Below are 10,427 nucleotides of genomic sequence, written 5' to 3'. Positions count from 1 at the left end.
CCTTGAAGGGTGTTTTCATTCAAGAAACATCCCATCATCATGACTTTTTGCGAAGCATAGGGAAGTTCTAGGTGCCATAACACCCTTTTACCCACCGAAAGGGTGCACTGACTAAGAATATTGGGGGTGGGTGCAAGGGTGTTTTTGTTTGTTTTTATCACATTCACAAACATACAGTTGCACGAAGAGACGGCGTGTCCCACGGCACTAAAAACCAGTGGTGGATCCAGAAATGTGCCCTCCCCTACCCCAACCGCTTCCCCTGAGACATGTCGGGCTTTCAGTGCCGACAAAACTCCTGAAGAGAGTCCCCCTCCGTTTCACTTTCTGTTTTGATAAGCCCTTTTTAAATATGTCCTGCGAAAAACCTGTTGCTGAAGCACTACTATCTACTATGTCACAGTGTTCCAGGTGGCACACAGTTCTTAAACGTCGTCACGCACAAATTCCGAGGAATCCAAAAGCGCGCACCTACTTTTTCTAGTATTGAGTATTTAACCAAAAGAAAAATGTTCAAAATGTTTTCAGCACGGCAGAACTAGTGGAGCTCTTGCTTTTGGGACGCCAGGAATCTAGCAAAATGAATAGGCCACGTGACAGCATGCAGCTGGACGCGCCACAATTGCTCTAAAGCAGTGCGGTCGTCTAGGTTTCTTTCAAGCATGACAAAACAGGCAGAAAAGGGTGCGACGAACCATACGCGGACAAAAGATACGCCGATTCGAGAAGCTTTGACCCCACCTGACCTTCTTTCGCCGAATCAATAACCCCAATTCGTTCTGCTTCTCTCAAGTTTATAAACAACGTAGGTTCGTTGGCAAACTTGAGCCTTCTCACCCACCACAATGCTTTGCTCAAGCAGCATCTGCGGAAAGAGCCGTGCAAAACGCTCATGGCTTCGCGTCTGCGTCAATTTCCGATGCTGGCTGTAAAAAAAGAAACTGTTAAGTTTGTAGTTGTATAGTAAGGGAAAGTTCTACTGGCTTACAAACAGCTGCCTGAACGGAGTGCTCAAAAAGAAAGGGAGAATAATCTAAGAAAGTATAGAGAACCAACGTACAACTTGCGATGCATAAAGTATTTACAACACCGACTAACAGCGCTATTTACTCAAATATTTCCCCTCCCAAACTGGAGACAGTATTATTGCATGCATGAATGGGATATTAAGCCAATCATTGCAGATATAACGAGATTCCAGAAATTGGAGGGGCATTTGCAGACCCATCTTTGTTCACGGAACAGTGGTGAGCCGTTTTTCAAGTGTGCGCGCTACTGCCCACCTGCTAAGTACGTTCGCGATGTCTTGGCATATGCAGACCCGTCTCGCGAGACTCGCCCGTCTCCCCTCGCTAGACGGGTAGGACAGATGCACATGCTGAATACGGGAAAGAAATACTTTGCAGAATGAAATTGAATTTTGTCAAAACACCAGACCTCTGGATTGCATGTTACAGCGTGCACAGGGGCGTTCTGCCAGATTTTAAAACGAAGCTTTCTATGCCTCCTCCCTCACTCTTTCCAATTCTGCTGCTGCTGCTGCTGCTGCTGCTGTCACTGGCTTGCCAGCCGCGTCGGTGGGTGGTTTGAGGGCGTGCATAATGAACATGAGAGGGACGCGGGGAAGGTGTGTGCGAGTCCTTTTAGCGAGAACTTCGTGGGCATCGCTACAATACTTCTTGGACCTCTTTGGCCGTCACACTGCCCACTGAAACACCATGGCCATCGACACAATGCCCTCTGGAAGACTAATTACGCGTTAGCCCCCTTCTGCACACCCCAACCCACCGCAAAAGTAGTGCAGAAGGTGCAGCACTTACTTTTTTGTACTCACATGCAACATCGCAGAGGAGAGACAGTATGATACTAAGGGGAGACAAGAGAATGCTTAAAGCCAACACCCAGACGAAATGTCATCACAGTTCCCACACTTTACCAAGAAATTGTTGTTGTCATTCAATAGCCTTTACCACAGCTGCACCCTCGCCGAGCAAAGGGGTTCGGCGATGGTATAGGCACAGCTATTGAATAGGAACAACACTAAATTGCTCTGCTCGTGGTAGTGTGAGGGCGAGAGTAGTTGGGTTGAAAATGACTTGTCTACCGCATGCACAAAATACCTCGATTGTGAATATATCTTCCTCATTACCCGTCAAACTGCTATTATAAGCAACTGCAGTAAGACAAAGACCGACATCAGATTGTAAGCGACAACGCACGGGGCTGTCCACCAAAGGGGAGTCGTTGTTATATTTGTTCTTTCTTTTGAGCGGTCATCGGCCGCACTTGCTCACCCGCTCTTAAAAAAAAGAAAGAAAAGAAAACCCCGACATCTGGATTCGCTTCGGTTGCACTTTCACGACACCACGAAAAGACTTGTACTTGGGAACTTAAGGTTTTCGTGTAGTTCTGCACATGTGAAATTTCGTGGTGTCGCCTATACGGTTAGAAAGCTATTATGCAAGTACTTTTATATCTGCCGTTCGTCCAAGCTATTTAAAATTTGCGTGAGCACACCAGTTCAGAAATATGAGCATTGTGAACTTCTTGAAAATGCCAATTAAAGCTTTTTTTCTCTCTCTCTCTCTCTCTTTCTCTGCGCATAAAAGAAAAGACAGACTCGCAAGTACCTCTGTATCTTATAAAATCAGGAAGGGCCACGTATCTTTACAAATGAACGTCCAAGCAAACAAACAAAAAAAAGCATCGAGAAATAAATTCACTTACACGCAGTTACCAGCCCACCTTTGCCCCATTTGATTTGATATCAGCCCATGTTTCTGGGAATAAATTTACAGTGAAACTACCCGTAAACACAGAAAATGGCTTAGAGGTAGCGTAAAATAAATAGCTTTGAAAGTAATACACACACGAGTTTAAAAGAATATTTGTTTTTATGCCTTGAAAATGAAACCGAAATTGAAATAACTTCCCCCGACGGGTGTCGCCGCTATCGCCGCTACGTCATTTCCTACGTCTCGCGGCGGGCCGGCGGGCCGTCGGGTGCATGTGTGTTCTCCGTGGCATTCTTGAAGTTGTGAGTAATTAGATTGTTTTTTGCTGCGTTTAGGTTGTACCACCTCGTTGTTCTCGCGTACTTTTGTGCTCATCGACGCGAAGTGAGCGTCCGGAGTGAAGACGACGCGATTGTGCGTGAGAAAGAAGGGCAGCAGCGGCCTACGACATCGGTGTTTCTTTGTGACAGTGTGTTTACTACGCCTACGACGGCCGTCATTCGTGGCGACGGAGAAAACATCTTCCATTCGGCCTGAACAGTGATGAAGTGGACGTTTTGTTTTTCGGCGGAATCCATCGTCAACATCGTCCATCCACTACGTAATCTAAATGGTGTGCCCACAGTACACATCGTGGCAGCGCTCCGCCTTCAAACCGAGGGCCTTTTGCAAGGCGCATGAACTGCTCATATAAAAGGTACGTACGTAGCCACGTTCAGCGTCACGTTTTTATGGTGCGTCATTGTGGTAGTAATCTTCGCGCAATTTATTTAAGGGACAGCACAAGGTGTGTTGGATGCGAGTGTAGTATATGTACTCCAGGCGTAGCCTATGGGCACCGAATGGGAAAAAGAAAAAAAAAATGAATGTTTCATTGTTCACGTGTCCTCAACTAGAGTTGTAGGGAATTAAGTACTGCTACGCGTCAGTATCCGGCGCAGGCAGGTAAATAATACTTTGGTTTGGCTAATTAGTTCGTTCTGTTACTAAAGATGGGCGCATACTTATACCGGTGTCACACGGCCACTTTCGATCACGATTGAGCCTGTTCTGGATCGAAATTTTCGACCGCGATTGGCTCCCGTCCGCCGATTGTGCAACGAGGCCAAACGCCTCCAGAAATTCGATTCCAGTCAGGATCGATCGCGGCCAAAAGTATGCAGTGTGACAACCGTATGAAATGTCGCTTGCGTACTTTCACTCAATTGTTATTGTTCTTTTTTTTTTGTCGGAGGTCCCGTGGTAGGTAATGGCGCAGGCAGCTTGAAATGCTTGTGCTTTCATGACTAGAACTAATGCAAAACAAAAGAACCACAACCGTCCCGGCTATGTACTTATCCTTCGCTTTAAGTTGTGCTCGTTTGTTCTAGAAGCTCTTGTGCTGTTGCGGATGAACGCATGGTTGCGCTATTTGTTTATAAATTTATCTTTTTGTATAAATAAGCACACCGAGCCTAATCAATTTTTTTCTCGTCCTTGAACTCGTTTCTTGGTTTCACGCAGGCGTGCTTATTACTACTACTATTTGTTTTCTTGTTGTGTGACTGAACCCTGCCTAAGGCGTCCTGTCAGTTGTCAACAGTATTTCTGAAATGAATTGCACTGAGGGTCCTACGGTTAGAGTACGTTTCACTACCTGATTTTAATGTCTAGTTATAAAGGGTATGGTTATTGTAACTATTCTTGGCCTTTATATATGTATTTATTAAGCTGGTAAATGCTTAATTGTATTTGCTGTTTTGAGAGGTTCTTTTATTGAGTGGTCAATCTCGGGTGGTATTAATGGTGGGTTGTTTTCTTGTGCCCATGCAGTTACAGTCAGCATGAAGCAATTGCATGGGAACTGACTGGCTGTCTTGGGCCTACACATTGCTGAAAAGACAGTGAAGACGTCTGAGCCGACAGGTATACTTTTTTCATCACAATTGGCCTACATATTTTTTACAGGAGGATGAAGACCTCCCCCAGTGAGCTCCAATTACCCCTGTCTTGTGCTAGTTGATTCAAAATGAAGCCTGCAAAATTTTTTGACTTCATCATAGTCTACTTCTCTACCGTCCTTGACTACCCTTCTCTTCTCTTGGCATCCATTCTGTAACTCGAATGTGCCACCGGTTATATGCCCTATGTATTACATGGTTGAAGAAGGCACTTTGGCTAGTTGGTGCTCATTGCAGACTTGAGACATCAATAACTAGCGTGAAAAAGACAACATCAAGAAGCACATAAGGAAGAACTCTAAACTTCAACTGAAATTTTTGCTACACAGAAACATGGAATGCACTGAATGCCGACGGACAGAAACAAAGGAGCTATCGGAACAAATTTATGAACAGGTTAATTTCACTTACGAACACTCTTGGTAAGAGCCAGAGACGGGTGCTTACACACCTATTCCCCACTTTTTTGATGCAAAGTAGTTCGTATATTTCCCTATGTACCTGCTTCTGGAGCTGTCTGAGCACACGATTGCTTTGAAACTGCTCGGTGCATGAGCACGTATGGCGATGATTGGCCATGTGGCCACCAGCCACCAAGGCACTCAAAGCTGCCCTGTTTCCTCAAGCCAAACAGGTCGGTGTTTAAACGACCGCTTGGGGGAACAAAGATAGGGAAGCTGTCGTGGCTGGTGGCCATCTGGCCAATCATTGCTGTAAGTGCTCATGCACTGAGCAGTTTCAAAGCACTCATCTGCCCAGGCGGCTCTAGATGCAGGTCGACATGAAAATATTCGAAGCACTTCGCATCAAAAAGCGGGTGATAGGTGTGTAAGCACCCCTTCCCTGGCTCTCGCCAAAAAAGAGTGTTCGTATCTCGAAGTGAACCTGCCCATCGATTTGCTCCGATACCTCCTGTGTCAGGCAGGGAAAAGGAAAGATAAATGTTGCTTCCATGCGTCGAGGTCGCATCCCCTGAATGCTATGTTTCTGTGTACCCAAAATTTCAGTTGAAGCCTAGAGTTCTGTCCTGTGTGCTTCTAGCTGTCATCCGTTGTCTTTTTCGCGCTAGTTAATGATGTCTCAAGTCTGCACTACATGGCCTGACCAGCTCCCTTCTTTACTCTTTATGTCAGCTAGGATATCAGCTCCTTCGTCTGCTTTCTGAACCACGCTGCTGTCTTCCTGTTTCTGCTGCCATCAGGATAGGAGTGGACATGACAAATGAAACTGAATGTCATTTAGACAGAGGAGCAGTGAGACTTCCTGTGCTTTACCTTTTGTTGTTGTACATAATAGTTGAAATTGCACCAACACATCTTTTCCACCTTGTGATCTTCCCATAGCTGCGGCAAATAAATATATAGGCTTTAAGAAACTAGAAATGCAGTTTGCCTAAGAAAGAGAATACTCTTGCACTTAAAGGTAATGTGTGTGATGCTCTGACTCCTTTGATGCATGTGCCTTGAGAGGTGTTGATGCTGTTCTTCATTTCTTTCTCAGTGAGCTTTACTTGATGGGTCTGACTTTGTATAAAGAAATAAGTTCTAAAGAAACCATAATACCTAACAGGCAGAATTGTCGAGGTTGAAAGCCAAGTTTTCTTTCATGACATATTTTTTTCAGACTGTACTAGTTGATCCACGATGTTTGACAGCGCAGACTTGTAAAAGGGACGTCAAAAGTGGCGAGAAATGGAACAAATGCTATCGCCTCTTTCTCCATCCTTTGTCGTGTTCACATTGTCTAACGTCATCGACCAGTACCAACTAGCCCGTTTGCGTACCTGTACTAGTTGGGCCATTTATACTATGGTACTCTAAACCAAATGTGATAAATTCAAAATTGGTGCCTTTTCTATCTTTGTACAAATAACTGTTTCATAATATAGTTTAAAGTGTTATGGTTTATATCATGTTTCGACACCACCATAACCTCATAATATATCTTCATGGATGCAAAAGGTGCCTCTTGTGCAAGTTCCGTGCTAGCCTGACATGGAGAACAAACCTGGCAGAAGATGGAGCACATGCTCTTTTGTAAACAAAACGCATGATTGCATTTTCTTCGCAGTTATTGCAATGTTTTCTGATGTTTATCTGCATGAACATTAATTATCTCAGCTGCTAAAGACACATCACTAGACACTGTGAGCAGAAAAAAGTATGATTGTGCAGTACTGTTGAAGTCATGCAACAATATGTTTAAGCAAACTGGCAGGGATGCTAGCTGTTAAAAAGAAAAAGCTGACTTCAAGAAAAATTTGCACTCCTATATGTGGAATTGAAATGCACTATGCTTATAAGCTACAAAAGATTTCCAGGATGATCAGACTAGTTACACTGGCCATTTGCTGATTCAGTAAGGTTCACTGAAGCGTGTTTTTAATTTCACACTGTTTTTATACAAGGTGATGATTTTTGTGGAATTTTTAAATATAGCCCTGTTGCATATTGCATAATTCTAGTCCTTGAGCAGGAATATTCAAACAGGCAGTTATATCTTGCACGAGAAATCGAAACATATCAAGCTAATTAGAAAATTTTATTATCTTTCGAATGAATTACATTATAGCTAATATAAACGAAAAGAAAGCGGCTTAACCGATGAACCCGATGTTTATTAATCATATCCTAAGAAGCCAGCAAACACTGACACCAAGGACAAGTTAGGGTAAATTACTTGTTATTAACAAATGAAATAAACAAATGATAAATAAATGGAAATGAAAGTGGATGAAAAAACAACTTGCCGCAGGCGGGGAACGAACCCATGTCTTCACATTACGCGTTAGATGCTTTACCAATTGAGCTACTGCGGGCGCCGTTTCCCCATCCCTTTCTTGGGTATTTATGTTTCCTAGTAGAACCCTGGGAGTGTTTGCCAGCGCCACCACATATCTGGGGCACATATTGTAATTTACGAATCATAGCCAGTGACATTACAAGGTGTATCTACTTGGAATTTATTTCCAGAATGGCATCAGTTTGGAGATGTGCACCATCAAACTTGCTGTAAAAATGCACTGTTGTTCCACTTACTTTTTTAACAAAATGTGCTTTTATGCACTGATGCACAAAAGTAACGGGAACACCCTTGTGTATTGGTCTTTATAAGGGAAATATTCCTAAACTGGTGTCATTCTGGAAGTTCAAATGCATATGTCTTGCAAGCTCACTGACTACAATTAATAAATTGCAATATGTGCAGTAATATAATTAGTTATGAAGTTAATTAGTGATTTTTTCATTTAGTTGAGCATGTGTTTCGATTTCTCATACTAGTAATGCCCACCTCTTCAAATAATCTAGCTCAAGGACAAGAATTATGCCATCTGCCACAGGACATTTTTTAAAATTCCATAAAACTTAAAAATGATCACCCTGTACAATCCTACTACAGTGCTAAACAGCCAGCAGCCTAATCATCACATATAAGAATGCCGTAACAACACTGACAAGTGCACTAAAGTTTTCTGCGCTTCACAGATGAAAGATGTTGGCCATTAGAATGTTTGATCTCAGTGTAACTCACAATCATATAACCAGCAAGATCAAGTGAAAGCAGATCACAAACTTCATACATGAAAAGCTTTAACTGTGCTTTGATTAAAATAGCTAAACTTCTGTTAAGCATGATGGATTCACTGTGTTGTTTCAGTTAAAAGCATCTAAATGATCAAATGCTAAAGTGTTCTTGCTTGGAAGATCTTTAGGGAAAACCTCTGTAATAAAAATACCAGCAGGATTATGTGCTTGCTTAGTGGAGATGGCTAAGATGATGTCAGAAGGTGTAGGTGGGGCTTCTTTGTAGTAGAGATGCCAAATAGTTCTGACAGAGGGGTTGTTACCAGCCACTGTGTAAGTCAGAGATTAAGAAAAAATAAAGGTCAGCTTAGTGATGCTTAGTATAAAGAGAACAACAGGAAAACGAAACAAGTAATGCTCTCAACTAATATTTTAAAATTTTCATTGAATATGTTACAAATAATTGTGTCAAATATTTTAGAGGAACCATGCTTAATAAACATTTGCAGAGCAACCACCATGACAATTAGGGATCAAGAGCACACCAGTGAGGCGAATTTAGAAGCCTAAGATCACTAAATTCTAGTTTTGGGTCAAATGTCACACACAAAAACAAACTGCACAGCGTTATTGCTGTAATATGAGGGCGGTTAAGAAAGTAATGCCTCCAAACCCACTACTTTACCAGTAGTACTGCAAACATTTTGGCTCTTTATCATTAATGCACTGATGTTTAAGCTATAGAATGTCACTTGACCCATCTTCCTATCTCTTCGCGTTCCAAAGTAATCGAGCAATGCATCGCATCCAGTGGTGATGTCCGGTTGAAACAGTGGGCTGTAATTGAATTGAATTTCTCACTGCGGAACGTTCTGCGCCCTTCAACATTCATTGCCATCTGAAAGTAGTTTACGGGGATGCCGGTGTTGAAGTCAGCATTGTGCTTAGGTGGGCAAGTACTGAGAAACATCAAAATCCAGCTGCATCAAATGTCCAGGATCAGCACCGAACTGGACGGCCCACCACGGCTTCTTATGAGGATCATCAACATCAGGCAAACGAGTTGAATCAGGTCAATCGTAGGATCAAGCAACACCATATTGCTACAACACTCGCTATTTCCATTGGTTCCGTGAACCACATAATTAAAAACCTCCTGGGTTACAAGAAGAATTGAACTTGTTGGCTATGCTTCGACTTTTTCATGTCAGTTGTCAGTTACCGTGACACCCAACAAGCGCAAGTCTTCCTGTAACGCAGGTCGTTAATGATGTGGTTCACTGAGCCAACGGAAATGGCGAGTGTTGTCGCAATCTGGTTTTGCTTGATCCTGCGATTGCCCCGAGTCAACTCATCTGCCTGATGTTCATGACCCTCATCGGAAGCCATTGTGGGCCGTCCATTTCGGTGCTGATCCGGGAGATCTGATGAGGCAGGATTTTGGTCTTTCACAGTCCTTGCCCACCTCCGCACAGTGCTGATGTCAACACAGGCATTCCTGTAAACTGCAGTCAGATGGCCATGAATGTTCATATGCACACAACCTTCCACAGTCAGAAATTCAATTACAGCCTGCTGTTTCAACTGGACGTCACCACTGGATGCCATGAATTGCTCGATTACCCTCGAACGAGAAGAGATAGGAAGGCGAGGCAAGTGACATTCGATAGCTTAAACATAAGTGCATAAATGATAGAGTTCAAAATGTTTGCTGTAATATTGGCAAAGTAGTGGGCTTGGAGGCAATAATTTCTGAATTGCCCTCATGTAATTCTGTAGCCTGTCTCTCCTACATTCATGATGTGGCAGATTGAATGCCTTATTCTTTCGAAATAACGATTTCTTGGAAGTAAGCACTATCTGTGCTTGTTTCTTTAACCTGCTCTTCATGTGATCTTGAAATATTAAAGTGAATGATGCAGGGAAGCACAGCTTGTCATGTTTCGTGTACTTTTCCTGACATTAAATTGCAACAAATCATTTTGCAGGTAGAAAAGAAGCAGATGGCTACAACGATCAGTGAAGAAATGGCTTCATCAATGATGGCTCGCCTTAGGACATTGGAATGCAGCTACACAAAGGCATCATCATCCTCGCCTCTGCCCTGGAACTTTGGTTTGAATGAGACTGTTCTTCAACGTAGAACGGCCACAAGACTTGTCACCACATACAAGGCATAGTGCAAGCTCTAAATATTGTACAGGAGGCTAGAATAAACGACCCTCCAT

The 10,427-nt window shown here is 43.0% G+C and overlaps 1 long non-coding RNA gene across 1 annotated transcript; it reads left to right on the top strand.

Annotated features, from left to right (window-relative positions):
* The first annotated feature begins 2,995 nt into the window (after window positions 1-2,995).
* LOC135914189 (uncharacterized) lies at window positions 2,996-10,427 on the top strand. The gene is made up of 3 exons (XR_011511809.1): window positions 2,996-3,432; window positions 4,548-4,640; window positions 10,188-10,427. It is a non-coding gene; the product is annotated as an uncharacterized lncRNA (long non-coding RNA).

The sequence above is a fragment of the Dermacentor albipictus genome, chromosome 1 (genome assembly GCF_038994185.2).
Source record: "Dermacentor albipictus isolate Rhodes 1998 colony chromosome 1, USDA_Dalb.pri_finalv2, whole genome shotgun sequence".
Lineage (NCBI taxonomy): Eukaryota > Metazoa > Arthropoda > Arachnida > Ixodida > Ixodidae > Dermacentor > Dermacentor albipictus.
The sequence above is the reverse complement of the archived record's forward strand: the minus strand, read 5'-3'. Positions and strand labels throughout refer to the sequence as shown.